At 44.8% G+C, this 25,914-nt stretch overlaps 1 long non-coding RNA gene across 12 annotated transcripts in view; it reads right to left on the reverse strand.

Annotated features, from left to right (window-relative positions):
* LOC142827195 (uncharacterized) overlaps window positions 1-25,914 on the reverse strand; it is a 49,355-nt gene that overhangs the window by 22,363 nt on the left and 1,078 nt on the right. For 4 of the 12 annotated variants that reach the window (XR_012901699.2, XR_012901694.2, XR_012901697.2 and 1 more), the window contains exons 2-5: window positions 23,979-24,412; window positions 21,892-21,984; window positions 8,555-8,685; window positions 5,012-5,196 (exon numbers count right to left, since the gene is read on the reverse strand). This is a non-coding gene — a long non-coding RNA (uncharacterized LOC142827195). Of the gene's footprint in view, window positions 1-5,011; window positions 5,197-5,753; window positions 5,965-8,554; window positions 8,686-21,891; window positions 21,985-23,978; window positions 24,413-25,914 lie in introns of all 12 variants that reach the window. The other 8 variants (XR_012901701.2, XR_012901706.2, XR_012901704.2 and 5 more) reach the window with 5 other exon arrangements.

A 25,914-nucleotide genomic window follows, 5' to 3' on the forward strand; every position in this document is an offset into this window, starting at 1 on the left:
AACTATTGTCCTATCCCTATAAAAATTCCTATCCTTGCCCCAAGAAAAACTGTTCTGATACCTGGATTTTAACTGCATCAGTTCCATTGAGACTTCATCATCTCCTGTCTGATCGTGCTGGGGGCTCTGCTCTGCTTGTCTCCTGCCCTCTGGACCCCCAGCTACCATCACCATCTGGGAATCCCGATCAGTGCAAGCTCCACAGAGTGGTGAGGTCTCTCTCGCTCTCCTCCCCCTGCCCCCAACTACCTATCTCTAAGCCTAGCCTCCTGATTCTGCCCTTTGTAAACTGTTACATGGTTAGCTAGCCCTAACATTTGTAATCAGTTCCAATTTAGGTTTAATATTGTAACTGTAACTGTTTTGTGTGTTTGGTTCCCTATATATACAGTAAGTCCTCATTTAACACGTGCCCGCTTAACACGTTTTCGCGATAAAAAAATGTTCCCTAAAAAAAATCATGCTAATTACACGACTGTCCCCGGAATAACATGATTTCCCTAGCTGGCCCATTGCCAGCGGCTGTGTGGGGCTTCCCCCGCCTCTGCGAAGTGGCGGAGGGTTTGCTGCTCGCTGTGCCGTTCACCGGCGATGCCCCCCTCGCCAGACACAGTGCGGGTCCCGGCAGACACATTATAGGGGCATAGTCCCAACCCAATCCTCCTCCCCTCTTCTCCTTTTCTCTTCCCCAGAGCCAAACACCTTCCCTCCCTGCTGTAACCCAGTCCCCTTTCTCCCCCAAACTTATGTCCCGGTCCCACCAGACACCACCGCTTGAAACGCAACCCCCACCTCTTCCATTATTTTCAATGGGAAAATTGACTCAACATAACACGTTTTCACTTAACACGATCATTTTCAGAAATATATCTATAGTGTTAAATGAGGAATTACTGTATAATAAATAACTTTCATTGTTAAGCTGGTTGTTTCTCTCTCTTTCGCTCACTCTTCCTCAAGAGGTGTTGTTTTGGCTTCCCCATTCGCTCTGCAACAATGCTTCTTGTACCCAAGCTAAAGATCCCTGGAGTGCCCAAAATCCTGTGGGGTTTGATCACCGTGTTGTTTACCAGTGAATGATTGTGGTGTGAAAGTGGGGATAGGGGGTGCTGAACCTGGGGGCATATGAGGATGGCAGCTTGAAGTCCTGTTTAATCCAGCCCACTAAGTCCAAAGGCATATGAGGGTGCAGCGCGGCATTGCAGTTAAATCCAGCCTGCTGAATCCAGGGACATATGAGGAGTCAGCTTGTGAGTGCTGATTACCCAGTCCTGTCAGACATGCTCTGTTAGTGGGTGTGAGTATCTGTGTGTGTTGCTAAGGTGGGAAGAACCCCATCCTGAGGAACCTAGTTCCTGCAGGAGAGCTCCAGTGGGAGGGGGAATTGACAGCAGGATGAGAATTCAGCTCCATCTGAGAGTACAAGTAAGCACAAGCAGCACACTGATAGAATTGATAACCTTCCCCCAGTCCTATAAGAGTAACCCTAATAAATGAGCATACCCCAGAGTATTGGGCAAATCTGGTAACAGTAGCAGGCAGCCAATAGAAATGTAGATAGGAATTTCAAACTGGGACAAAGGAATTTTAGGTTTTACCCTCCTTTGTCCCTGGCAGTTTTCTCCAGATACTGAGGGAAACAGATATGTCTCTCTCTCTCTCCAAGAAAAGACTCTTCGCTATCCGTAAGTAGGGTAAAGTTTAGATAAATCCATTAGGTTTTATGGTTTGGGAATGGGACTCTGAAGTCTGTGCATTTAGAAATGGGGTTTGCTCTCTTTTGCAACTAAGTTTTGGCCAATGGTGGAATTCCCCATGAGTTTATTAATTGGCGACTTTTCCATCTAGTCATTATGCTTGTAACAGGAGTATTGTGGTAATATTAAAAGTTCTTTCTTTTTTTATTTTCCTGGTATTGGTTAATTTTTGTGTCCTGGTTTTACTTTAGGGCTGAGATTTCCCAAGTGATCTCTTCCCTGCTTTTCTTACCATTACTTGGGTGGTGGTAGTGGATTTTTATCCCCAAAATCTAGGTTTTTAAGATTTCGGGGGGAAGTTTTATACCAAAGCCGGGAAAGATAAGGTGTTGGGGTAATTTTACAGGCCCCCACTTCTGCATTCATCATGCCAGAGTGGGGAAAAAGCCTTGACAGGACACCTGAGGGTAATTAAGAAAACCAGTTCAGACTGGCTATAAAAGAAGCTTGCCTGCAGTTGGGTGTGTGTAGCTGAGAGGATGGAGGAAGAAGAGGGTGCTGCTGGGAATAGGAGGAAAGGGGACAACAACTGAACACCAAGAGCACGAACTGGAGAGAAGGAAGGTGCTGGGAGAAGTGTGGGAAAGTAGCCCGGGGTCTTGGAGCTGTCTTATAGCAGGTGTTGGGGATTCACACAAGCAGCTACTATTACAGGACCCTGGGCTAACACCCAGAGTAGAGGGTGGGCCCAGGTCCCCTCCCCACAACACCCACCTCCCCATTTCCACTTAGGGGAAAAGGATTGTGGAGTTTATTCTCCATTTTACAATATGCTAGCCAATGATTAGAGTTCAACAAACAGCATGGTGGCATGCTGGGCATGGTACCTAAAACTGAGGGCTGCCTCTGAGGCAAATAAATGCACCAGGAAGTGAAGGACCCACCAAGTTTTTGTAAGAGCTTTGTCACAATGCATACAGCACAGATTATTTTATTTTTCTGAAGAAGGTGGTAGAACAGTCTTTAAGCTAATGATACAAAATAAAACAAAAAGAGCAGAGAGTTCATGAAGGTAGATTAAGACCACAAATGGAAGACTAGTTAACATGGATGAAAAAGTCTACCTATATGGTCACCCAACATGACAGCAAGATGGGCCCAAAAGTTTTAAGTATGGAGTCCTAGAATAATAGAAATGTAGGTGTGGAAGGGACGTGAGTAGGTCATTTAGTCTAGGCCCCTGCAATCAACACAGAACTATGTGATCACTAGACCATTCCTGATAGGTGTATGTCTAACTTGTTCTTAGAAACCTACAATGAAAGAGATTCCACAGCATTCTTTGGCAATCTATTCCAGTGCTTATCTAACCTGATGGGAAAATTTTCCTAATCTGCAACCTAAACTGCTTTGGTTGCAATTTAAGCCCCTTTGCTTCTTGTCCTATCCTCAGAAGTTAATAAAGATCATTTGTCATGCTTCTCCTTGTAATGAAGTTTTGCACACTTAAAAATGTTACATCCCCTCTCCATCTTCACTTTTCCTAAGTAAACAAACAAAAGTTTTTAATCTTCCCTCAGGTCATGTTTTCTAGATCTTTCATTATTTTTGTTGCTCTCCTCTGGACTTTCTCTAATTTGTCCATATTTTTCCTGAAATGTAGCACCCAGAACTGGACACAATACTTCAGTGGAAACCTTGTAAGTGCAGAGTAAAGCAGAAGAATTTCTTCTTGTGTCTTGCTTACAACACTACTGCAAGAAAAACAACATTCTGATATTTATCTGTGACAGTTTTACACTCTTAAGTCATGTTTAACTTGAGAGTCACTGTAAGCCCTAGATCCCTTCCCACAGTACTCTTTTCTAGGCAGTCATTTCCATTTTGTATGTGTGCAACTGATTGTTCCTTCATCAGTGGAATATACATTCGCTATTGAATTCCATCCTATTTACTTCAGACCATTTCTCCAGTTTGTCCAGATCATTCTGACTTTTAATCCTATCCACCAAAACACTTGCAACCCCTTCCATCTTTGGATCATCCACAAACTTTATAGTTATGTCTACACTGCCCCCTCTTGTGCAGAAAAATATGCGAATGAGGTGTGGAATATCAGTGCACCTCATCTGCATAATTAATGGGGCTGTTTTTGTGCAAAACGCCCCTCTTGAGCAAGAGCCGTTCTTCCCGAAAAAAAGAGGAAGAATGGATCTTGTGCGAGAGGGGGGTTTTGTGCAAAAGCCTCTTGCACAAAAACGGAGCCTAATTAATTATGCAAATGAGGTGCGGAGATATTCCACACTTTGCCTCATTTGCATTTTTTTGCGCAAGAGGGGGCAGTGTAGACATAGCCTGTAAGTATACTCTCTATGCCATTATCTCCGTAATTTATTAAGATATTGATCACAATTAGGGATGTTACATATTGGTTAACTGAACAGTCAATTAACCTCATGAATTTTTATTGGTTACTCAACCATTCTATAATCCCCGGACGTGGGGCCAGCAGTCAGTGCACTCCAGTATCATTCCTGAGGAACCCTTGTCACTCTGGGCTGCTGCCTCTGTATCTGAGGCAGCAGTGCGGGGTGCCAGGCGGGAGCTGGTCCACGAGAGGAGCCAGTTTTAAAATCAACTTCTCTCATGGATCAGCTGCCTGTTGCTCTGCGCTGCTGCAGCATAGGATGGCAGCAGCCCCTGTCTGGGGGGAAAAGGGAGCGGGTCTGAGCTCCCAGACCTAGCACAAGCCAGAACTGAGCTGGGCTGCCTGCCCACCTGGCTCCTAATACACTTTAAATGCAGAGCCATAGTGGGAGAAGGTCACAAGCCAGAATTGAGCTAGGCTGCTGGCCAGCCTGCTAAAAAAATGTACTGGTGTTTAGTCTCTATATTAACCTATAAGCTTTTGCTAATGGGTTAACTGACTACACTATTACATCCCTAATCACAACTGGACCCAGAACTGATCTCTGTGGGATCCCACTCAATATGCCCTTCTAGCTTGGCTGAGAACCTCTGATAAACTACTCTCTGTGAATGGTTTTCCGAACAGTTAGACACCAACCTTATAGCTGGCTTTATTTCTCTAGTTTGTTTATGGGAAGGCCATGTAAGATAGTATCAAAGGCTTACCAAAGTCAAGAAATACCACATTTTTGGCTTCTCTCCTATCCACATTGCATTTTACCCTGCCAAAGAAAGATACCACACTGACTTCACCTATTTGTTCTTGACAACTCCATGTTGACTGTATTTATCACCTTATCTTCTAATTGTTTGCAAACTGATTTCTTGATTATTTTCTCCATTACCTTTCTAAGTACTGAAGTTAAGATGACTGGTCTAATTCTTGAACTTTCCCACTTCATTTTACTTGCTCTCTTCCAGTCCTCTGGAATCTCTCCTGTCTTGTGTGAGTTTTCAAAGATAATTTGGAATGGTTCAGAGATGTCCTCAGTTAGCTCCTTGACTATTCCAGGATTTATTTAATCAGGACCTGCCAATTTGAAGACATTTGACTTGTCTAAGTAATTTTTTACTTATTCTTTCCCTATGTTAGCCTCAGATTCTACCTCATTTTCCCTGACATTTTCTGCACGAGATATCCAATCACTACCTTTTTTGTGAAAACAAACAAAAAGATTTAGCACTTCCACCATTTCCACATTTTCTGTTATCGTCCTCCTCTTCTTCTTTCATATTGCTCTTGTTTTTAATGTATTTGTAGAATACTTTCTGGTTACCTTTTATGTAGTTAGCTAATTTAATCTCTTTTTGTGCCCTGTTCTTTCTAATTTTGTTCCTACACACCTGTGTTGGGTTTTGTTATATTCATCCTTCAGAATCTGACCTACTTTCCACTTTTTGTAGGACTCTTTTGAGCTTCAGATCACTGAAGATCTCCGGGTAAGCCAGGGAAGTCCCTTGCAAGATTTCCCATCTTTCCTGTGCAGTGGGATAGATTGCTCTTGTGCCATTAATAATGTCTCCTGAAAATCTGAGAAATCCCTCAAACTTTTTTTCCTCTTAGACTTACTTCCCATGGGAACTCACCTGCCAACTTCCTGTTTGCTAACATCTGTCTTCTTGAAATCCATTATCTCTTCTTCTGTGTTCCCTCCTTCTCTCTCTCAGAATCATAAACTCTATCATTTTGTGATCATTTTCACCCAAGCTGCTTTCCATTTTCAAATTCTCAAACAGTTCCTCCCCATTTGTCAAAATCAAATCTGAAAAGCCTTTCCATGATTGGTTTCTCCAGCTTCTGAAATGAAATATGGCCTCCAATGCACTTCAAGAACTTATTTGATAATCTGTGTCCTTCTGTGTTATTTTCCCCACCAGAAGTCTGGGTAGTTGAAATCCCAGACCACTACCAACTATTGTGCTTTGGGTGATTTTTTTAAAAAAAGCCTCCTCCACTGTGGCATTGTATAATTATACTAAGAACATAAGAACGGCCATACTGGTTAAGACCAAAGATCCATGTAGCCCAGTATTCTGTCTGCCAACAGTGGCCAGTGCCAGATGCCCCAGAGGGAGTTACACAGAACAGGGAATCATTACGTGATCCCTCGCCTGTCATCCATTCCCAGCTTCTGACAACAGAGGCTGGGACACCATCCCTACCCATCCTGGCTAATAGCCTCCATAAATGTATCTAGTTCTTTTTTGAACCTTGTGAAAGTCCTGGTCTTCATGACATCCTCTGGCAATGAGTTGCACAGGCTGACTGCGTTGCGTGAAGAAAAACATTTGTTTGTTTTTAAACCTGCTACTTGTATTTCATTGGGTGACCCCTTGCTCTTATGGGAATATGATCATGTAAATCATTGTTGCTACCATTGTTACATAATTGCAACAAATCTCATACAAAATGTGTCATACAAGCTGTCAACAGAAAAGTCATGCTTTGCTGAATATAATTATCTTATCCCGTGGTGTCCAACCAGTTCTGAAGCAGAATTAGTCACACTGAACTGGCCAAATAGCCACATGTGGCAAGTGGCTAGTGTGTTGGACACCACAGAGCTTATCTGTATGTCTATGACATTTTTATCTGAAATTATTAATATATACTCTGAGACAACTCACTCCCCTGGCACTCCAGCCCCATGGGAGAGGCGGGTGAGGGGGAGGGCCAGTGATGAGGTTCAGGGCTTCCCACAGGCCAGAATATACTCTTCTGAGATTCCGGGGTTAGTGGATTTTGTGAACCCACCCAGGCTCTGGGGTTGGGACAAAAATGGGGGGTTCCATGTGTGGGACAGGGCTACCAGTAAGAGAGATGGGGTGCAGGAACTGGGTCGGAGATAGAATGTTAGAGGGGATGTTGGTGCAAGGTCTTGGTGGGAGGTGGGGTATAGGAAAGGGTGAGGAGGTGAGGTCTGGATGGGAGGTAGGGTGCAGGAGCAGGTTGGGAGTAGGGTGCCTGGCCAGGGAGAGGGGGCAAGAGCAAGGAAAGGTGCAGTGTGTGGCCAGGAAGTAGGGTGCAGGAGCAAGGGTGGGGGTAGGAGCGGGCTGGGGGGGAAGGTGCAAGAGCAGGCTGGGGGTGCAGGGTCTTAGCAAGGGGGTGAGTAAGGGGACTGGGGGTGTGGGGACTGGGCACGAGGGAGTAGGGGGCACTAACTTGCCTTTATGCCCTACACTGATCCCAGGCATGGCCTCCTGCTGCTCCCATTGGCCAAATTCCAGCCAATGGGAGCAGTGGGGAAAGCCTCCAAGCAGCACACCTGTACGCTGCTGTTCCCCAGCTGGGGGAGGTGAGCAATTCTTCCCTGTGAGCTGGGTTGTACAGTGAGACTTGCGGCTTTCTCTTCCCTCCGACGCGACTCCAGTGGGAAGCCAGTGCTAGCACTCCAACCTTGCGGGGCAGAGAGGGTGAGACTGGAGCACCAGCATGGGTTCCCCACTGTGCGGGGAAGGAGCAAGGCAGAGCTTGAGCTGCAGGCCACTTGGAAGGCAGCCGTGTACCACTAGAGATCTGCAGACTGCAGTTTGAGAACCACTATTCTAGTGAGAATATGGTTAACAGCCTTTGCAATGGTTCATTAAAGCATGCAAGGGCATGTAACTAGATCATGTGGTACTGAACTCCATCTTGTGCCTGTACATTTCCACATTTGTGGCGAGGGCTTGCTTTGTGGCAATGAAGTTCTTTCCATATATAGAAGCTTTAAAAGGCCCTGAAAACATCTCCATTTTGCCTCTTTCCTGTTCTGATCTCTGGACTATGGTAGAGAAATTTCTTCCTGCCCTACAGTGTGACAACAGTCCTCTGCAGCTGGATAACTTCCTCAGCCTTGAATGTCTCCATATCAATACTCAAGGAATTTCTTGTGTGCCCAGATGCTCCTTAGCCTATCCACATCCTCTTGTAGCTCTCCCACCTGCTTCTTGAGCGAGTCCACCAGCAGACACCTTTCACACTGGGTGTTTCCCTCACAGTGGCTTTCTATGACAGGGAAATACGAGCTGCAGGCTCTGTGCATCCATACCAGGTATAGAAGCATCCATGGCCAGATTCTCTGTCTGGGTGCAGTTGGAGGAAATGGGAGCATCACTGGCACTGGCGACATGGCCTTTCCTAACCATAATTATGTTATGTCTCCCCCCCACAAACTTTCTTTCAAACTGATTTTTGCTGTCCTCTTGATCACTTGGCCTTTGACTGTTAAGCCCTTCTCTCCTAGGTCAGCTCTATACCCTCAATAATCATACCACAGGAGGGCGATCACAAGGCTGATCCACAAAACAAAGGCTCAAGCAGTTCCCAAACATACAATCCCAACAAACACTGTAACTTTAAGTAACCTGAAGGAGAAAAAGCCCAACAAACCAACAAGCTCACTCACCCCAAAATTAGCAGTCACATCTTGTTCAGCAGGGGAATCTCTTTTTACCTTCATGAATTGCTGTTTGCTGCCCCCTGTTCATTTCATCTATGTGCTGCAATAGGCATTTTAGGTATAATATTTTAATTTTCCTAAAAGTAAATAAACCAACTAGGTCAGAGTCATTTAAACAGTGACATAAAATAGCAACCAACAGTGCAAAGAATTTAAAACAATCTATTCACTTGCAAATCAAGGACAGTGTGCAATTGTACCTATAAATTGACTGATATAAAAAGCAAATAGGTATTTGGAAATTTCAAGTCAATTTTATGTGTGCATTAACTTTAAATCCTAAAGCAACATGAGCCATATTAAAATAAAAGCCAATAACTAGACCATCATCTCTCCATGATAAGCTAACCTGCTGCATTATATGTGCATGCAATAGCCACCAGCTTTGTTCAATTTGTGGAAAACAGATCAGCTTTGCTTAGTGAATGTGAGTGCCAAGCTTTCTCCATGTAATGTTTTCAATAGAAGGTCAAATCATCTTGACAAGGGAAGGAAAGGGATCTGTATTGTATAGCAGACTAGCAATGTGATAGTGTGCTGTTTGTGATAATATTGTTTATAGCAGATTCTCTTCTCTATTTTTTTCCTTTCATGCTGGTTGGTTGCTTTGTTTCAATAATCTGCAGTTCCTCCCCTGGCTTCAAGAATGGGCTTAATGATCATGGAGGCTATTTCTTACACCCATTCAGCTGGTGGTGTCTCAGAGAGGCCTTTTCTGCAGTCCAAGAAGAAAATCTGCCTAAGGAAGCATTCTGCCTCTTTGGTGAATTTTTGAAACACATTTTGAATTGCCTGATGATGCTTTTGCCCAAAAGTCTCCTAATGACGCAGGAGAAAAAGATTGGACCGCCAGTGGAACCTAAGAAGTTAACTCAGAAGAAGCTTTCAGCTAGTGCTCATGCTCCCTGCTATTTCTCTACATCATGTCACTTAGTCACCAGAACAGAGATTTTGTGCTTTACAAGAAAAAACAAAATAACAATATGCCAACAGGGAAGGTAGCAATAGGCTGACTACTGACCAGGAGAGACAGACTGAAAGGAAGTCAGACAGAGGCTGCAACAGAAGAGACTGAGGGAGACCCACATCAGAATATCTCAGTGTTAGAGTACTTTCCTGAGAGCTGTGGGAGACTTCTCTTCAAATCTTCTCCCTCCTCAGGCAGGGCACTGAAGCCAGGTCTCTCACATTCCAACTGAGTGCTTTAAGCACTGGGCATAAAGTTAAAAGTTGGACACCATCACCCCCTTGCCTGCCTTGCTTTTTGTATAGAATGATGTAGGTTCCTAACTCCTCCCTCATAAGAAATGGCATAGGTGTCTACATAACCTGCTTCCAGCAGAGGATTGCTAGCAAAATGAGGCCTCTTTCTGCACACAGCATTTAGGCACCTATCTCTGAAAGAGCAGCACAGGCCTCTCGTCAGCAACTTCCATTATTCCAACTATTACAGATTGTATTCTAAGTGTGACTTCCCCTTCTTAGCCTCCCACCCCATTCAGTGTATAAGGTGCCTAGGAGCCTAATTCAGACTTTGTGGATCCCAGGATGGTGATGAGAACTGCATTTCTGTACCAGTGCTACAATAGTTGAGTCCCAACAAATACATACATTGAGAGATTTGTGACAAATTACTGCTAAAAGCAACCACGCTACCAGCAGGATCTGTACTGGAAAGAAGTAGATGGAGGGCTAAATACTGAGAGAAAATTGGGAGAGATGATTAAGGGAAAAAAAAGTTAGATAGCAAATCACACTAAAAATAGCACTTTTGACAGTTAAAGGAAACTCATATGACAGGGTGCTGTTTCTTTCTTCAATCGTGGTTTATTGTGCAACAAATGATACTGAAACCAGCTCCTCTTATCTGAGCTGTCAGTTTAACTGACAAAAAGGAGCATGTTTTAGCATTATTGCAGTCCAATAAGTTTAAACATTTTTTCAAGTATGTTTATTTCAGGGGCAGACCAGTGATTGAATGGGGAACAGAGTAATATGCAGGTCCTGCAAAACATTTTATGTCATAAGTGTTCCTTAAACTTTTGTCTCAAGCCCCTATTCTCTATTTCTGTGTGAGTCAATCTCCAAGGAAGGGAACTTCTATGACTGCAACATGCAACAGGAAATTTGATGCCCACAAGAAATTCAGTGTATGGAGAGTAGGAAACCACTTACACTACTGAAGTCCACTTTTCACCCATTAAGGTAGAATCACATAAAATACATATGAACCTTAGATGCAACATCCTTCTGGACACTGATGAAAATGAAGAAAGAAAAGTTAAAGTCACTTTATTTTGTGCTTGTAGCGGTTAGTCCGTTAGAATGCAGTACAAAATAGGTTTAACATGAACTGTCATGTTGACAAGTCCATATTTTCTCCAGTTTTATCTTTGCTTATTTTAGATTTAATGGCTGGAGAAGTGGGGATTGAATAGCTCAGGTGAATGATAATGGATATGCAGAAGTTTGTACCTCTAGATCCAATGCAGAAGGAATCAGAGGGGAAGGATAGGCTTTGAAAGACCCCATTTCTCACCTCTTCCTCTTAAAAAGAGGGATTTGGGAGATTAGGCTATTGAAAGGCCTGTCACCAACTCCCCTTGCAAAGATGACTGAGGCAGGCTCACCTTGATCTCCACTACAGGTGAATTCCAAAGCCACTCACGCTCTTCCCATGGTCCACACAGACTATCTTCCAAACCCTCCATAGAATCATAGGACTGGAAGGGACCTCAAGAGGTCATTTAATCCACTCTCCTGCACTGATGAACTAAGTATTGACAGACCATCCCTGACAGGTGTTTGTCTACCCTGCACTTAAAAATCTACAGTGATTTTTAAAAATCTACAGGAGATACCAGAACCTCTTTAGGCAATTTATTCCAGTTCTTAACCACCCTGACAGTTAGGAAGTTTATCCTCATGTCCAACCTAAACCTCCCTTGCTGCAGTTGCTTCTTGTCTTATCCCTAGACTAGAGGCTAATGAGAACAATTTTTCTCCCTCTTCCTTGCAACAATCTTCTGCGAACTTGAAAACTTGTCCTCTCAGTCTTCCTTTCTCCAGACTAAACAAACCCAAGCTTTTCAATTTTCCCTCATAGCTCATGTTTTCCAGACCTTTAATAATTTTTGTTGCTCTTTTCCAGGCTTTGGTCAGTTTGTCCACATTTTTCTTGAAATCTGGTGCCCAGACCTGGACAATACTCCTACTGAGGCCTAAGGAATCCTTATTGACCACAGTTGTTGATGTATGCTGGAGAGGTGGTGATTGACTGTTTAAGATAGTTATTCCATAACCCATTCAAGAATATGAAGGTTAAAGACCACGATCTTGAAACAACTTCGAAAGTGGACAGAGAGCCACAGTGTATCGCAGAAAACAAGCATGATAAGTCTCTTATTGGTCTGCTATTCACTGAACTTTCAAGTGGCTTTCACTGTTAGTCGCAGGAAGAGTATATTTGCAGTGAAGAGATGAATCTCTCTGGCTGAGATTGTATCTGAGAGGAAAGGGCACAGTATCACTGCTAGTGAGTGGTAAAAGAATGCATTTCTGACCACAGTTGCTATCTCAGCATCTAAAGCTGTGAAAAATCCCTTAAGATTCCAAAACTGTGCATTCTTTTGGACCCTAAAATGGCAGACGGTTAACCCCAGTAGGCAAGATATCTAAATTCATTAAGGGCTTGAGTTCACTAAATGGTGGAATAACACTGCAGCAATCTATCCACTGGTAATTGATTTATTATGTCTGCTTAGAGGTAATACATCGATTTTGGAGCACTCTCCAGTTGACTCCAGTACATCACCAGGATTAGAAGAGTAGCCAGAGTTGATGGCAGAGCAGCCTCCGACGACTTTACCATACAGAAGACCCTGTGGTAAGGTAAGTATATCAACTTTACTATGCTATTTGCGTAGCTGAAGTCCCATAGGTTAGATCAATGGGGGTGAAGAGTTAGGGTAGACAAAGCCTAATTCCTCAGATTTCCCTCTTTTTACCACTACGCTGTTATCCATAGCAACTCCGTTGAGGCAAGTGTTGGTTATTTTGAGGCCGACGCAGTCCAAGACAACTAGACTTGAGGGGGTGTGTGTGGGAGGGCGGTTAGAACCTGGTTTGCAATCTTCAATTACATAGATTTTCAGCAAGACTGCTGCCTTATTCAGTACATAGGGGAATACTGACCAGTGAACAATATAGTTCAGGCATATTTATTTACTTGTCATTCAAATCAACCAGTGCATACCAAACTAGTTGTAAATTAGACAGGGGGTCCCGTAAACCTCTTTTTCTTTCCTCACTTTATCATATATTTCACTGTCTCATATGATTGACATGTCAGATTACAAGAATTGCAACATCAATATTTTCCTGTCCCCCATATCTTAAAATTAACTGCTTAAAACATCAGATTCAGTGCAGGATTTTTATACTGGCCACAAACCACATATGAAGGGGGGAGGGGAGGCACATCCACACCTTAGGTTGGCATACAGCTGTCATATTAATTACATCACTTGTGCATGTCTACACTTTGTTCCTTGTTTTGGCCATGTGTGTCCTCACTAGGAGCACTTGTATCAATTGCAGTGCTTGAAGGGCTAAAATAGGCTTTAAGGCTTTATGCTGCCCCATATCTACTCAAAGATGTTCCTATAGGTTAGACCTCTCTGATCTGGAACCCTTGGAATCTGAACCATGGAGTTTGCCGGACCAGGGGAGGTCAAAGCTCCTCTGGACTGTGGGCTTCCCTTCTCTGCTGCTGGCCCCAAGCCGGGGCTCCTAGGGACAGCCTCCTCAGGCTGAGATTCCCCCCAGCTGCCACTGGTCCCTCTCCACCGGCAGAGGATTCCCTGCACCTGCGGCCAGCCCTGCTGCTGCTGGGGTTCCTGGCTGGGTCCAGGGATTCCTTTCAGTTCCCCAGCGCTGGACTCCCTACCTACCACCAGACTAGCCCTTGCCAGCCTAGCTGGGGTTCCCCAGCACCTGCAGGACTCCCAGCTGTCTCCTGTTCCTCGCCTCCGAAGCTCTCCTGTCCAGCAACATCTATGGTCTTTCCTTCCGGACCACAGATGTTACCGGACCAGAGAGCCCCAGATTTGGGAGGTTCAATCTTTATACAGGCAGTCCCCGAGTTACGTGGATCCGACTTATGTCGGATCCGTACTTACGAACGGGGCTTTTCTCGCCCCGGAGGATGCGGGCGGCGGGACCGCCCAGATGCATCGCGGTCCCGCTGCCCGCGTCCTCAGGGGCGAGAAAAGCTGCTCCGCGTCTCCCTGGTCTGCGGGGGGGGCCCAGCAGACCAGGGAGACGCGGAGCAAAGCCACAGACCCGGGCGGCGGCACCGCGGCACGTATCGGTCCCGCCGCCCGCGTCTCCATGGTCTGCTGGGGGGGGGGGGAGGGGAGGGCGCAGCTAGTGCGCCCCCCCCCCCCCAACAGACCTGGCTTTTCTCAAGGACGCCTGTAATAGAGCAGCTGGGGCGCTGCCGGTTGGTCCCGCAGCGCCGCTCCTCGTCGCTACTGGACCAACCCGGCAGCACCCGCGCTGCTCTGTCCCAGGCGTCCTGATTCAGCCGCTGCTGGTCAGTTTCAGCAGCGGCTGAATCAGGACGCCTGGGGCAGAGCAGCTGGGGTGCTGCTGGGTTTTTCCAGTAGCACCTAGGAGCGGCGCTACTGAACCAACCCAGCAGCACCCCAGCTGCTCTGCCCCAGGCGTCCCCAAGTCAGCCGCTGCTGAAACTGACCAGCGGCTGACTACAGGAAGCCCAAGGCAGAGTTTCTCTGCCCCGGGCTTCCTGGAATCAGCCGCTGATCAGTTTCAGCAGCAGCTGACTTGGGGACACCTGGGGTAGAGCAGCTGGGGCGCTGCCGGGTTGATCGCTGCAGCGCCGAGGTGCGGCGCTGCGGGGACCTACCCAGCAGCGCCCCAGCTGCTCTGTCCCAGGCGTCCAGATTCAGCTGCTGTTGAAACCGATCAGCAGCTGATTCCAGGAAGCCTGGGGCAGAGAAACTCTGCCTCGGGCTTCCTGTAGTCAGCCGCTGGTCAGTTTCAGCAGCGGCTGAATCTGGACGCCAGTTCCGACTTAAGTACAAATTCAACTTAAGTACAAACCTACAGTCCCTATCTTGTACATAACCCGGGGACTGCCTGTACTAAAAAGTTAAGGCTGCATCCTCACTTATGTTTCCAGGCTGATCTTTCTATGTACCATAAAACTGATATGTATAATTAGATTCACTCAAAATTTGCTTTCCCTCTATAGGAGTGCTGCCATATTAGGTAGAAGTTACTGAGTGAAATGGAGTCATTTGAGCTAGACATTTCAGATAAGAGCCCTGATAAAACTAACCATTTTTCAAAGTTTAAGTGGTTTTTTTTTCTGCATATAGGTAGCGATCAAATTACTGATGTAATATGAGTCAAAATGGTCTCAATTTGTGCCATTTTACTGAATGTAATACATAACACCGAGTAATTCTTTTAGAGACCCAAACTTAAAAAATGTATATTATAAAAGGAAAACCTTTTTATTAAGGCAAAGCTACAATAAAACATTAATTTACTAGGTTATGCATTACTTATTCAAAATCAGGTCAATATTTAAAGAACCTGACTAAAAGATTCCAGTTTGCTGACTTTAGGAAGTCGTGGTCCTCTGAGCATGCTTAAAATGGTAACCAATACAGGCAGTCCCCGGGTTACATGGATCTGACTTACAACGGATCCCTACTTACAAACGGGGTGAGGACAACCCCGCACTAGCTGCTTCCCCCCAGCAGACCAGGGAGACGCAGAGCAGCTTTTCTCAGCAGACACCTCAGCTTGAGAATAAAGGACTGAGGGACGTGAGGTGTGGGAGAATAAAACTGAGCTCTGGAGAAATGTTTGGCTAGAGTTTCCCCTACAATATGTACCAGTTCCGACTTACATACAAATTCAACTTAAGAACAAACCTACAGTCCCTATCTTGTACGTAACCCGGGGACTGCCTGTTTCTAAATACCTATCCCCTTTTTGGCTTTTCTCTTCTGTCTGGATATGGTGTGAAAGTTTGTGTTACGAGGACAGTCCATAATTTACTATACCATAATCAGACAGAAGTCACATTTTTCAAATAATGTGCAATACAAAGTATTGCTAACTAACAATACAAATAAATTAATTTGTCATTTTATTTAAAATGTAGATCTTTTACTGGAACATTAAGTAACCGGGTCAGGGGATTCCCTAGGAAGCTGACATAAGATGAATCTCTTTAATAATTTCCTCCCAAAACTGTCTAATTCCTGGAGACATCTACCACATGTGCAAGTATGTTCCCCTTTTCACCCAGCCCCTTCAACACAGCATCTCACCAGTAACAAAAAATATGATCTTAACTGGAGTCAGATGCCATCTACATAATAATTTATAAAAATTCTCTTTATGTCCTACCAAAATTCAAGTTGTATATTCTCTTTTCCATATACACACACACACACACACACACCAATTTCTTTGTCCATCTGTCATATTTGCATCTTTTTCAATCAAATGGTATACATCTTAGAAATTAAACATTTTGTCCTCAAATATAAAGATCTAGATATACCCACCTTCTATCCAGATTTCACAATAAAATGTTTGACTTGCAAATACTGAAAATATGGGATCTTTACATTATTACATATCTCTTGACAGGATTTCATAAAAGGACTCAAAAGCTGTCCATATCAAGTAAGCTTCACCTCTTACCCATAACAAATAACCACTTTGATACTTCCTAGGCATAAAGTCCTGATTATTAATAGAAGTAGCTAAGGAAGGGGGAATAAGAATTTTAAAAGTTTGTCTAAAGGTGTTCTGGATGAATGGGTGATTTTTTTTGTTACAGTTTTGGTGACCTAGATGTCGTCTTAACTCAGTAACTACCGTATATTCCGGCGTACAAGACGACTTTTGATGTTAAAAAACATCCCCCAAAAATCGGGGGTCGTCTTGTACGCCGGGTATACATCCCAGGCACGCCTGGGATGCCCCGCCGCCAGCTTCCCCCAAGGCTTTGCAAAGCTGCTGCGGCTTTGCTCCCGGTGCCTCTGGTCTGCTGGGGACCATCTCCAGCAGACCAGGGACACTGGGAGCAAAGGAGGAGGAGGGGCGCTGGGGTATAAGATGAAACTCTATCTTTTAATTAAAAAATTAGGGGTTCGTCTTATACGCCCAGTCGCCCTATACGCCAGAAAATACGGTACTATGAATAGCTATTTTTGGGCACCAACCTTGTTTGAATTTTTCCCAAAGTTTGCATGATCTATTGATATCCCAGGTGATAACAGCTTAATGAGACTATTACTTGATTATAAAAGCAAGTGTCATCTGCAGGATTCCATCCAACACTAATAAAGGATAAACAGGAAAGAAAAGGAGGGAAAAAATGTTGCCCAGGCCACTTCCCTCTACACTTTTTGAGAAAAGATTTAATAAACCACATACTCCCACTGGCCCTTAGCAATTTTAGACTGAGGAAATTCTAGATCCCAAAGTACACTCACACACTTAGCCAACTACCAAAAAGAATACCACATGTGTACAATTTACCAACTACTTCACAGACTTTTACTAGGGATGTCATTGTGTAGACAACTACATGATTAACTGATAAGCCTGGGCTTATCCTGTCCTTTACATGCATTTCCCACCCTTACTGCCTCTGCATCAGAGGCAGCAAGGAGAGGGGAGTTCGGGAGCCAATGCCCATGAGGAACCGGCTTAAGGCAACTCCCCACGAGCACCAGATCTGCCTGCCCACTCTACCGTCGCACTGCTGCCTTTGATAGAGAGGCAGCAGCGCAGAGGGTCGGGGGGTAAGCTGGAGTCAATATGCACAGGGAACCGGCTTTCAATCCAACTCCCCACACTTGCTGGCTTGGTGCACCTGCCTGCCCCTCCCCTTACTGCCTCCTACAGCTGGTTCTCCCCAGCACCGGCTCCACGGTGCCACCTGCCCCTTCACCTGCCTCTATGAGAGGCAGCAGTGCAAGGGCAAGGGAGGCTGCCATGAGGCAGCCTTTGTTCACAGCAGGCCTGAGCTCCCTGTGGACAGAGGCTGCTCTGCATCTCACAAAGCAGCCCTGTCTGCAGGGGGTGGTGGTGTTTCTGAGCTCCCATGGAGCAACCTCTGTTCATGGGGAGCTCAGAAACCCCCGCAGACCGGGGCTGCTGCCACCCCTCGCTGCTGCCTCTGTTACAGAGGCAGCAGCATAGGGTGGCAGGCAGCCAGTCTGTCTTCATGGAGAGCTGTTTTTTAAACTGGCTCTTCTTGTGGACCAGCTCCTGCCTGCCATCCTGCAGGATTGCAGGGGGCTCCCTGGGAGTGGGGCTACAGCACACTGGCTGCTGGCCCTCAGTCATGTAAACGCTAAGTTTTCATGAGGTAACACGACTATTCAACTATACTCTAACATCCCTAACTTATACAACTGCCTGATACTTACTCAGATAAACTCTCAATCTTTGCTGTGCGTTTTCAGAAATTTGAGGTTTGCTCACTTCAATGTTCTGCAATGGGACAACTTATCACTAGGCAACCTTAAATTTAACAGCTTTTGCCATTGCATCTTACATACAACCTTTGAGAATGTTCCAGTATCAGTCTTTGTTCTCGGTCACTAAATTAAGAATCTGATTTAAAAATTTTTGTTTTCTGTTATTTGAATAAATAATCGGAGAGAATATAAATAAAAGGCACAATACTTCAAGCAATTGTATTTGTGAGTTTGCTGTTGGACAGCTAGGCTATACAGTGATCAGATACCAAAGACCAGTTGCTGATCTTCCAGGTGCTGTTAGCTCTACAGAGTTTCACAAACTTTAATTATGCTACTGGCTTTTTACATTGCAGGAATACCGACAGCAAAAGCACACAACAAAACAAGGAAAAAAGAACAAAACAAAGACATCAAAATTGCTAGTGAAAGACTGATAGAAATCCAGAGATTTGCACTGTATGTATAGAAGTTTTGTTTTTTTTTAACATTCACTGAAAACTCAATTTCCCACCATTCCGTAAAGAAATATGGACTCTGTTCTGGAAAATGCACACACCCCTGCCATTAATAATATAGACCACAGGATGCCACTGTTGCTTTTCTTTTTCAGTACATCAAAATAAATTGTTCGTTAGAAACAATGAACAACTGTTCATAAAAGTGAATTTTTGTGTGTGTTTGTATCTCACTAGCCAACATTACAACTGCAGACAATGCCTGATGTGAAAGCTCAGTATCACAGAACAAAACATCTGCCAGAAATAAAATGTTTGGGTAACTTTAGCCATTGTTTATTTACACACAATTTCTCATGCACTATGGTCCTAATCCAGTGTTCAATGAGGTAAATAGGGGTCTGCTCATTAACTGCCAAGGATGCTGAATCTGGCCTATTAGTTGTGCATGCAAAAGAAAGAACAAATACTCTCTGATCAGTTTTACCACTTCCCACTCCATCTGAGAGAAAGAGAATACAGGGAAGAAGAAATGAAGACGCAAAGTACCCTGTGTGATTAACTCTTCTGAAAAAGGATATAGCATCTAGCATACTAAATGCAACTAAAAAGCCATGCTTTCCTAACATGCTTTCCTAAAAATTTTCCACGTAAGTTGTCTAGGATGTAATGAGCTCCGCAATGGGAGAAAAAGTAACTCATGCAACAGTATGGGAGAAGATTCCGTTAGACAATAACGCAACATAAAAATTATCTATCTTATGAACCAATGGTTTGAGAAAACCTGCCTTGGGATCTTAAGCCCCAATACTGCAATGAGCTTCATGCAAGCAAAATCAAGGATGCACATCTGTAAGGAGCTTATTACTGAATTGAAGCCATAGATTTTTGAAGATCCAAACTGGTTCTTAATATTGCTGATATTCCCTTCAATAGGTTTTGGATCATTCCCTGAATCTGGGGTCTTCCTCAGCCTAAAATCTGGATTTGTGATCTGAGCTGATTCCTCTTCCTACAAAGATCTCTTGGGGAAATTAAATGTGTTGTTTATTGCTCAGTAGAAGGTGAAGAGAAATTAGCTTTGGAAAATGGGTGGACACAAAAATAAGATATCTAAGGATGATTCTACTTATTTTTTTAAAAAGAAACTAGGGGGGCTGTGCTTCTTGCTCGCTGCTCTTGCCAACCCCCCTCTCTCTGGGGGTAGGCAGTCCCGGTTCTTCCTTCCCCCACGCCCCAAAACCCGTCAGCCCAGGCCATGCCAGCCCCGGCTCTTCCCCCGTCTGGCCCTTTCCCCTCCTGCACCCTCTCTCCTCATTAGGCCCAGGCTGCACAAGCCCCAGCTCTTCCCCCCCCCCCCCCCCCGCCGGACTTTTATCCCTCCTACCCCCAGCCCAGGCCACGCCAGCACCAGCTCTGCCCCCAGTGGCTGGTTGGGACTGAGTCCCAGGCCTGCTACTGGGGAGGGGAGCCCCACCACGGCTAATGCTTCTGCCCATGAGGGGCCAGCAGAGCCCAGAGCATTTGAGCCCCAGGAGTGGGGGAGTGGAGATCATGGCCTGCAGCTGGGGGCGGGGCGAGGCAACGTGTGTGATGTGCTGACCTCACTCTACATAAGAACATAAGAACGGCCGTACTGGGTCAGACCAAAGATCCATCTAGCCCAGTATCCTGTCTACCAACAGTGGCCAGCACCAGGTGCCCCAGAGAGGGTGGACCGAAGACAATGATCAAGCAATTTGTCTCCTGCCATCCCTCTCCAGCCTCTGACTAACAGAGGCCAAGGACACCATTTTATCCCCTGGCTAATAGCCTTTTATGGACCTAACCTCCATGAATTTATCCAGCTTCTATTTAAACTCTATTATAGTCCTAGCCTTCACAGCCTCCTCTGGCAAGGAGTTCCACAGGTTGACTACACGCTGTGTGAAGAAGAACTTCCTTTTATTAGTTTTAAACCTGCTACCCATTAATTTCATTTGGTGTCCTCTAGTTGTTCTATTATGGGAACTAATACATAACTTTTCTTTATCAGCCCTCTCCACACCACTCATGATTTTATAGACCTCTATCATATTCCCCCTCAGTCTCCTCTTTTCTAAACTGAAAAGTCCCAGTCTCTTTAGCCTCTCCTCATATGGGACCCGTTCCAAACCCCTAATCATTTTAGTTGCTCTTTTCTGAACCCTTTCCAAGGCCAAAATATCTTTTTTGAGGTGAGGAGACCACATCTGTACACAGTATTCAAGATGTGGGCGTACCATAGTTTTATACAGGGGCAGTAAGATATTCTGGGTCTTATTTTCTCTGTTGTCCTGCAGGAAATGTTTACGTTATATGTGAGAGAGAGAGAGACAGGTGTGTGTGTCACATCCCAAAGAAAAGATACACTAGCCGTAAAAACATTCGGTTGTTGATACTTCCTTTGCAGTGTGATATTTATTTTCCACTAAAACATAAAATTGACTGAGACAAAGCCAATTACATAGTTCTAAAATTCAATTTTTATCCCTCTACAAAACTGGATCTTTCAAAATTTGTTAAATAAACCACCCCCAAGCCAAATTAATTCTGCTGATATTAGTCACTTGTACATAACTAATTACAACTTACAGATTCAATTTATAAGAAAAAAAGAGGAATGTCAATGTAAATGTTAAGTCATGTTGACCTGAGGAGGGCAGCGTTCCAGCTAGAGAGAAGTAAGAGGCATATTCAACCTCAGTCCTACAATGGATACACATGGTCAGACCCCTGCGGCTGTATGGAATCCCTTAGACTTCAATGAGGATCTGAATGAACGGAGAACTCTCTTAATATAGATTATGTTGCAGGATCAGCACTTGTTGCTAAGATTATACTAGATACTTTTAGTTATGCTGGTTAACACCTCCAGAGTGAATGTAATGCATTGGTGTAAATTTGACAAGATTTTTTTCTAGTAAGTTACCAAATTAAGTTGGTCTGGTATAATGCCCTATTTTGCACTTTTATAATGCCAACCACAGAGTTACATTGGGTCAAAGTGTTTAAGTGAGATACACTCTAGAGTGCCCAAATCACTTTTGAAAGAGGGATGTAGGCACTTATGAAACTATTATTCCAAGTGTAAACAATCCCTAAAATGCCTATAAGACTAGTGATACCTTCCTCAGCTGGAAAGTCACTTTTTATGCAGACAGCCACTGAATAATTTTAAATAGCTGGAACAGTTTGTTCTATTATCAAAGATTATTCTCTGATAAAGCAATGTTCTCAGAACTAAAAGGTCAGAGTTTTCACTCACCTTACTACTTAGCTTCTAGATAGATTCAGCCCATCTAGAGGGATTGTGAGGGAGATGTCTATTTCTCAATTTGCCATTTTCCTTCAGATATACCTGTGGGTGAGAAGGGCCTTGATCAGATAGATAAAGAGTTCCATATGCAGCTCTTTGAAGAGTGGAAAACTGAGGCCATATCTTAGTCACATACACTTTGAGTTATGCAAGTTATATTGGTATAAAGCCGACAGTTAGTATATTGCTTGCATGAATGCATTCTCACTAAGAGTGCTTGTGTTGACGTACAGGGCAATGTATCATGGAGAGCTGTCCCCAACCATTGTTTCCATCCCATAATATCTACATCCCATAATTTCCACACCTTTAAAAAAAAATCCCACAAACCTGTGCATCCCTTCTAGCTGTCTGACATCTGTGGTGAGGGATGGCAGAACAAGGAGCAATGGTCTCAAGTTACAGAGGGGGAGGTCTAGGTTGGATAATAGGAAAAACTATTTCACTAGGAGGGTGGTGAAGCACTGGAATAGGTTACCTAGGGAGGTGGTGGAATCTCCATCCCTAGAGGTTTTTAAGTCCTGGCTTGACAAAGCCCTGGCTGGGATGATTTAGTTGGGGTTGGTCCTGCCTTGGGCACAGGGTTGGACTTGATGACTCCTGAGGTCTCTTCCAGCCCTAGGACTCCATGGCTGCACAGGGCTGATGGAGCTATTTCTGTGGAGGGAGTGCTGAGAGCCATTGAACGAAACTATAAACCCTATACATAATGAAAACCACTTCAAGCCGGGCGTGTGGCACAGGAACTAACTTCCTATCAAAAGTGCGCTCAATGCCTACCACGCACTGCCCCTTCTCTTCCTACTCTACCACAGGCATGTTACATTTAATCAACTAATCGAATAGTCAATCTAATATGCATCGACTATTCGATTAGTCAATGAGGACACCTCCACCTTTGAAATCTAGCAGAGCCCTCAAGCAGTCCCCTGCTGGCCCCATGCTCCCTGCTTTTGAAATGTACAAGAGTCCCGGGAGGGCTCTTGTACATTTCAAAAGCAAAGTGCCACCAGGACCGTGGGGGACTGTTTGAATCCCCAGCTCACCCCAGGCTCTCCGCAGCGCTTCTGCTTTGGAAGTTTAGCAAGAGCTACATTTCAAAGGCGGAAGCGCTGCCAGTTCCCTGCTGCGCCCCTGCCTCTTCTCCCCACGGAGGCAGTGCTGCGGTGAACCAGCTTTTAAACTGGCTCCCCCCAGCACAGGATCCTGCTTCCCCCATTGCTGCCGCTCTCCGAGAGAGGCGGGGGGGGGGGGGGAGGGGAGGGAAGGAAGTGACTAGTCAAGTCACTACTTGACTATCCAAAAAGCATTTGTTTATCAGATAATCAACTAGTCGCTTACATCCATACCCTAGCCCTGCCTCCATCCACCCTTTGCTCCAAAGCCCCACTTCTACTCCTTCCCACTCGCACCCCCAAGTGCATCCCTCACCAACACTCCTCCCCCTCCCTCACAGCTGTTCTGCAATGTGCAGGAAACACTGGAAGGGAGGGGGAGGAGTTGATCAGCAGGGCCGCTGGCTGGTGGGAGGCTCTGGAAAAAGGGAGGGAGCTTGGCTGCTGGTGGGTGCTAAGTAAGTACTCACTCATTTTTTTCCCCCCTGGCTGCAACAGCATTCTAGTCCCAGGACCTATGCAGATGCATGGAGCCTGCACAGCTCTGCACTCTTGTCCTAAGTGTTGCAAGGACAGGATGCATGATCCTCTGATATATACAGATCTGGAAGAACAGAATCTGCACGGAACGTGACTATTTCTTGGCAGACAGATTGCTGTGGGACACTATCTTCAGTCTTGATCGGTCATGACAAGCATATTTTTATCTTATTTCCTTTACTTATCCATCCTAGACTATTGTGTGTGTATTATTTCAGAAACATTCTTCATTCAAACTCTCTCAGGTGGCTGATGAAAAAGTTACATTTTGTTCGACAGCCCTAGATATGAAATGTCTCATGGGAAGCAATGCATGATTCTCTCCTGAACTAAAACAGTACATTTTCATTCCCTGACACTATTTGATAATAAGACACTTACCAAAGACCTGCCTTCTGGGTTTCTCTGATTCCAGGCATACATTTGAAGGGACCAGCATCGTAAGATCACAAAGGATTGGTGTTGGTGTGCTGGGGATTAGAACCCAGAATGCTCAATTCTATGCTCAAATCCCAGTTTTATGCTCAATCAATCAAACTTTTATAAATAATGCAAAGAAATTAGAAGACTATCGGTGCAAATAGGCAATTAACAATTCTTAACAATTGCACTATTATTTGATGCCTCTAGGGATGAGGCCAGCAGCTAATGCACTCCCGGCACCACTCCTGGGGAGCCCCCAAGTGCAGGGTGACAAGCAGGAGTTGGTCCGTGAGGGGAACCGGTTTAAAAATACAGAGGCAGCAGCGCAGGGCGGCAGGTGGCTCCCCTTCATGTTCTTCCTTTAAAACTCAGACCAGTGGGCTTCCCCATCTCTAGAAGGGAAGTAGAATATTAGGAATCATTACAAAAGGGATAGAGAATAAGACAGAATATCTTATTGCTGTATAAAACCATAGTATGCCCACATCTTGAATACTGCATACTAATGTGGTCACCTCATCACAAAAAAGATATATTGGCATTGGAAAAGGTTCAGAAAAGAGCAACTAAAATGATTAGGGGTTTGGAACGGGCCCCATATGAAGAGAGATTGAAAAGACTTGGACTTCTCACCTTAGACAACAGGAGACTAAGGGGGAGGGGATATGATACAGATCTATAAAATCATGACTTGTTTGAAAAAAGTGAAAAAGGAAAAGTTATTTACTTATTCCCACAATATAAGGACCAGGGGTCACCAAATGAAATTAATAGGCAGCAGGTTTAAAACAAACAAAAGGAATTCCTTTCCAGAGGATGTTGTGAAGAGTAGGACTTTAACAGCGTTCAAAAAGGAGCTAAATAGATTAATGAAGGTTAGGTCCACCAATGGCTATTAGCCAGTATGGATGGGAATGGTGTCCCTAGCCCCTGCTTGTCTGAAATGGATGACAGCAGAGGGATCACATGATGACTACTTGTTGTGTTCCCTCCCTCTGGAGCATCTGGTATTGGCCACTGTTGGCAGACAGGATACTGGGCTAGATGACCTTTGGTCTGATCCAGTATGGCCATTCTTATGTTCGCTAATTAGAAATTCCAAAACAGTGGCTCTCAACTTAAGTGCCCTCTAAGCCACGCAACTGTGCAACAGCCTATTAAGTGCTGCGCAGGCACTCGGTGCTGCGGATGGGAGAGATTCTTCCCCAGGCCCCCCACCCAAACCAGCCCAAGTGCTGCTGCACTCTGGGGCAGGGAAGTCATCTCTTCCCATTGCAGTCCCAGTGTAGCCTGCACCCCAAACCTCTCATTACTGGTGGCACCTCAGAGCCCGCACCCTCAGAGACTGCAGCCCCCCCAAACCACAACCTTGAGCTCCCTCCTACACTTCAAACCCCTCACCCTACCCGTCACATAAACATTTTGGGCTATGTCACATCCCCTCCACATTGGTGCACGTAACACAATTCTTTCCGCACAAGTGGGAAAATTAGGAGCACTGATCTCAACTTTTCAGTCTACCGTTCCCATTTCAGGAAATATAGTTGGGTCTTGCGTCCCCCTCCGGCCACCTCATTTAAAAACGGCTCGCCTTCAAAAATCAGGTTTACAAATACAAGTGTCAGGGCACGGCTACGGAAACATTGCTTCCTCTCGCATCTTTACGAAAACGTCTAAACTCAATCCGGTGAAATGCAACTATTGTGCAGCGCTCACACTGCAGTAACCTTCGCCAAAGGATTAATGCCCACAAAACAGATATCAGACAAGATCACAAAGAGAAAACAGTTTCTTGCCACTTTAACCAGAAAGGACACTCTCTAAATGACTTAGCCACCTGCATTCTGCTACAAAGACCTTTTACATCTGCACTTGAAAGGGAATCCTCTGAACT

This window comes from Pelodiscus sinensis, chromosome 2, assembly GCF_052426305.1.
Source record: "Pelodiscus sinensis isolate ZL-2025 chromosome 2, ASM5242630v1, whole genome shotgun sequence".
NCBI classification, from domain to species: domain Eukaryota; kingdom Metazoa; phylum Chordata; order Testudines; family Trionychidae; genus Pelodiscus; species Pelodiscus sinensis.